Genomic DNA, 5873 nt, shown 5'->3' on the forward strand with positions numbered 1-5873 from the left:
AAAAGTAAATAATAGTTATTCTTATCGCATCATATATATTTCTGCGGATAATAAAATGAAATCTAGAATACAAAGTAGCTTGATGTCTGTCTGTCCGCCCGTCCGTCTGTCCGTCTGTCTGTCCGTATGTCCCTTAAGATCTCGGTAATCACTGAACCAATCGGATTCTACTCTTCAGGGAATATACCTACTGGTCCTGTCTATTTTCTTGGTGCATGGGACACCCCCAACCCCCCCAAAAATAAAAAATTCCCCCTCATTTTTTTGATGATGCAGATGATGCCCGCCTTTTTTTTAATTATTTAAAATAGTAGTTGAGTGGGGGTTCTCCAGGTAATAACAGATGTAATTATACCTCTTGGGGCAAAGCCCCTAGAGGCTAGGGGCGAACAGCCTAGTATTATATAATTCAAACCAATTTTGTTAGCCCAGAGGGGCTCTAAATTTGTCAAAATGTGTCTATATATTATGTTCAATTACTGGTAATAACTGGTTTTACTCCAGTGCAGCGGATAATAATCTGTTTCGAAGAAAAAAAGAGGAAAAATGATTCTTTAACCAAAACTTAGTTATTGTTACACGGTAATTTCTTCAATTTGCAGTTATTACATGGATCTAAAGGGATTAGACAATATACGATATTAGTTGCTGAAAAGTATAAACACTGAACAGAGCTTGTTTTTAAACAACCCATCAAAATTTAATAAACGTATCTTGTGTATTTAGTAGCGAAGCTACTCTATAATTCGAAATGTCCGTCCGTCCGTCTGTCTGAGACAAAGTGGAAGAAACGTGATTTTCTCGGCTCCTATAAAAGCTAGAAAGCTGAAATTTCTATTAATATTTCTATTAATATGGGGCATAAATAACATATCTATAACACATCTAAAGATAGAATGCTGAAATATTAATATTTTGACAACATTCCCATCATATGTAATATTATCATATTTAATTTGTCTATGATTTGTCTAATAAGAAGAATAAATCATTTAAAACACAACATTCCCATCATTAAGGAGCACAATTAAGTTTAAGACACTAATGGCGGGTAGGACCGCTTTTTTGCAGGTTTTAGGCTATTTTTATTTTTTTTCACATTTTCTACATATCTTCAGTGTTTATGGTCCGATTTTTAAAATCTTTTCAGTTATAGATATCAAAATCAAATTTCCCGTCGTTTAAAGAAAACAACCATGACGGCCAGACTGCCTTTTTGCAGGTTTTTTGCTATTTTTAAATTTTTCAAGTATTTTTCTTATCTCTAATGTACAATATGGTCCGATTTTCCAAACTTTTAAAGTTAAGGATAAAAAATTAAATTTTCTGTCGTTTTAAGAAAACAACAGACTTCCCTTTATGAGGTTTTTGCATATTTATATATGCTATATTTCCCCATATCTTTGGTGTTTTTGGTCCAATTTTCAAACTTTTTTGGAATCTGTATCATTTACCATTGTTATGAGAATCTTTTATGTAATTTACTTTGACCGTTGTCATCATACAAAATAAAACAAGGTTTTGTGTTTTTTACTCCAATAAATCTATTCTTGATTTTAATAAATACACTTTAAATCTACTTTTACGTAGTCCCATCCACGATTTGGTAGTGCGAATGGGGCGCTTGTCCAATATTATGGTATGGAGATCGCTCTTCTATGAGTACTACTATAAATCCTACTTTTACTGCAATACACATACACATTCTCATCGTCGGTTCGTCAATTTAGAATGCTTTTCCCTTTACTCCCACAAGTATAATACGAATTTGGTTGAGCACATGGTAGCTCAACAAAGACCCACGCGAGGTATTATATTGCTTTAAACTAAGAATAAATGGCTGGTTATGGTATTCGATCTATATCATATAAGTATATTAAGCACTTAAGAAGGAAGATGGTTGTATAAAGTGTATTTACATTACAAGTGGATAAATTAAGTATGAAAGTATTTACAGGATAAGTGATAATAATCATAAGTAGTGTAGGACAGAAAATGCCCTAAGTCCAAAGCATTGAATTGTGCTAAGTGTTGGATCTCTAACATAAGACCCAAGCTAAATTCATGCTAAGTACTGAGGGTCCTAAATTTAAACTACAATGCATGCCAAACAACTAAGTCATTACCTTCAAAGCCAGAAGAACTTGATGGTTTGAGAGTCAATGAATAACTGCGATATTTTAAGAGGTGCAAGTTATAACAACAACTATTAATAAGGATCTAAGCCCTTGTCTGTTTAATAAAGTGTTTGTCTGTTAAACTTGTGACGTAAATCAAACTATGGTTGTAGGCATACATACTAGCACAAAATGGTTACATGGTTACTTTAACAATAAACATAATGTTTTAATAAGTACATAACAATATTCAATCACATACAGTTTACCATGGTTAGGCTAGCGTTACCCATATAAGGTATTATATTGGTAAGGATAGGCTAACAAATACGTAAAAACATATAAAAAGTGCCTTAGGGCTAGCTAGAGTAATTGTATCTCGTGCCTGAGTTGCGCTCGATAATTACCATGGCATGTCAATCAAATATTCAGAACCAACTTTTATATGGTGTAAAATTTATAATAAATATAGGTAAGTGGACTAGATGCGAAGCATTTCTGTGAAAGTCTTGGTCGTACGTTCAAAGAATTTTGAAATTTGGGGATCGCATCTCCAGATTTTTTGTGCTTCGCTACTTATGGATGTTGTCATCCTTGTTGAGTCAACAAATTACATATCGTAGTTAGAACTTAGGTACAAATGTAATTTATAGGTCTAATGTCTCTTCCCTTCCAGCCATTTGAAAGATTTTTCTATTATCCTAAAATATAAAGAAGTGAAGCTTTTTTTTGTCTGTAGTCGAAGATTTTGATAACTACAAAACTGAATTAGTTCCAAATTTATTTTAGGAAAGTTTCACATAAGCCCCGAGATGGTTTTTGGATATTTTTACTCATCCCTTCTCCTTTGGATACGGAGCCACTAGAGGCTAGGGGCTCAGTCGCTAGGTTATTATAAATTAGGCATTTGCTTGCAGGAATAGAACATTGGACAGTATATTATAATGAACCCAAAATTTTATAAACACACTCTAAAATTCTATTTGGGCCTATGTTGCTTTACTGTTTGTTTTAACAGTTTCTAAGTGTAATAACTATAGATAGTAAAGGTAGAAACTAACATGAATTCAAAAATAAATTGCCTCCTGTCCAACCAAATAAATCCTGCCTTTTTTGAAAACCGAAAACACTCATGGGCGAAAATAGTATCATAAAAATTATAAGCAACCAATACAAATGTCTTTTCACTTTGAGCGCGACTGATAAAATGGTTTGAAATAACCTAACATAGCCCAAAGGTAAGTATAACCTATCAGTAACCGTGGAATCTCATTCATTTCCAAGCCCTCTCTCTCTCTCTTTTTTTCTCGCTCTCTTTTTTATTCTCAATCTCTCTCTCTTTTTTCTCTCTATGCCTTTCTCTCTCTCTCATTCATTTCCAACTCCTCTTTCTCTTTCTTTCTTTCTCTCGCTTTCTTTTTCTCTTACAATATCTCTCTCTTCCTTTTTCTCTATGTCTCTATCTCTCTCTCTACCTCTCTCTCTCGCTCTCTCTCTCTCTCTCTCTCTCTCTCTCTCTCTCTCTCTATCTCTCTCTCTCGCTCTCTCTCTCTCTCTACCTCTCTCGCATTCTCTGTCTCTTTTTTTCCCCTCTCTTTCATTGATTCTCTGACCATATCTCCGGCTCCGATAAAAGTGCTTGCTCCGAAAATTAAACACGGTGGTTTTTAAGCGAAGCTTTTCTATGATTAGGGTCAGTGCGTGCGTCCGTCCGTCCGTAATGTATAGCACTTATCGGTATATAAGGTTTGTCCTATCGATTTCAAACATGGCATGGTGATTCCTTTAGTAGTTAGGTACAATTTAGGAAGAGTGGCAACTCCAATAATATTGCAATAAAGTCAGTAAGTCTATTTTTCTATGATGAGGGTTATTTTGTCTTCCGTAATTTTAATTTAATTTAGACATGTTAGAATTATCCTGTCAATTTAAAAAGAGTAGCAACTCTATATGCATTGACAGAAAGTTAGTGTATCCATTTGAATGTAAAGATTTGTTAGGTATTTATTTTATTATTATTGCTATTTGATTGTCGGATTCTCTCTCTTCCTCTAACTCTCCCTCTCATTCTCTCTCTTTTACTATCTCTCCCTCTCTCTCTCCCTCTCATTCTCTCTCTCTTTCTCTCTCTCTCTTAACCTTTTTTTCTCTTTTTTGCTTTTAGGAGAAAAAATACGTCGTAGAATACTTATTGCCGAGCAATTTATAAGCAAATTTGTTTTATCTAAGAATGATACATATGAAATCATTTTTTCACTGTAAATAATAGCAATAGACATATTATCCTTGATGGCTAATCAGACATAATAATCCGTTGATCTTAAAGAGGAATTCATATCAGACCAGATTATTGTTTGTATTTATCCATATATGACATATTTTCATTGTACGAGGGGATACAAATTTTCCAAAGCATAAGTTTATCCGAAGAAATGTTTCTATTAAAAGTTACTTATTCAGATAATGTATATATAATTTAAGCAATGATGTGTTAGGATTCTTCCTACTCTATGTTCCTATTGGTACAATTAAGTGATTTATGATCTAGACATTCTATATTAATTATAACAGCAGTCAGTCTAACCGGGGATGGGACATTGGGCTATTTATTATCACACTAGTCCCCAATTTCTTATTCTTGGGCTTGACAGCTTTGGGGACTTTTAAGGAATTATAATTAGTTGATTCATTAAGTTGAGTGTTCAAATGTTTCAACCACTAATTGAAATCTACAGAAAGGTTAATTATTTATTTCGTCACTGGGGACGTATATCGATTTATAGGCCATCGTCTTATCCCTTTAGATCCCTGAAGTCTAACCGGCCTAGCTTGGCTAGCCATACACACACACGTGCTTTCCATTGTACGCATTGGGGTAGAGAATATAAATAGGGAAAGTAGATTTGTTAACTTACAGGGGACGCCTGTTCAATAGTCAATTGACACCCAGGGATCTAAAGGGATAAGACAATGGCCGATAAATTAATGTACATCCCCAATGATGATACACAAAATCAAATTTGTGATTGAAACGTTTAGACACTCAACTAAATGAACCAACTAATCAAATTCTATATGGGTCACCAAGGGTTGGTATCTCTTTTCGGAGAACCTTTGGATTTATGCTATTTTTTGGTTCCACGACAAACGTAGGAGTGGAAAAACATCGGAGTGGACAAACGCAGGAGTCCCAAACGTCAGTTAGGTTAGGTTATAGGCCAGGGGGGCCGAGCGCTGCGGCTAGGCAGGCAAGGGGGCCCGGCGCTGCGGCCATAACCATTATTTTGTAGACAGGTGTATAAAAAAATTTCAAAATTGTCATATTATTAAAATAGCGGACACTCCTGCGTTTTACTTAAGCAATGTCCACTCCTATGTTTGTCCACTCCGACGTTTTTCCCACTCCTATGTTTGTCCACTCCGACGTTTGGGACTCCTGCATTTGGGACTCCTGCGTTTGTCCACTCCGACGTTTGGGACTCCTACGTTTGGGGTAGGACCTATTTTTTAGGTTTTTTGTTTGTTTGTCCGTTCAGATCTTAAAAACCCACGACTCTTATTATCCATCTAGTTTTCCTATCTATAATATAAAGTAGAATGATGTCTTTCCGTTCGTCTGAAGTTTAAGATCGCAGTAACTGCTGAACCGTTTGGATGCTAAGGAAATATACTAACTTATCCTGTGGTGGATTTAGGCTATTTTCTTAAGAGGTGGGACACCCAACCCTACAAAAAGGGGAAAATACCCCCAAAAAA

Source organism: Acartia tonsa, chromosome 11, assembly GCF_053477335.1.
Source record: "Acartia tonsa isolate MP-2025a chromosome 11, ASM5347733v1, whole genome shotgun sequence".
In the NCBI taxonomy this organism is placed as follows: domain Eukaryota; kingdom Metazoa; phylum Arthropoda; class Copepoda; order Calanoida; family Acartiidae; genus Acartia; species Acartia tonsa.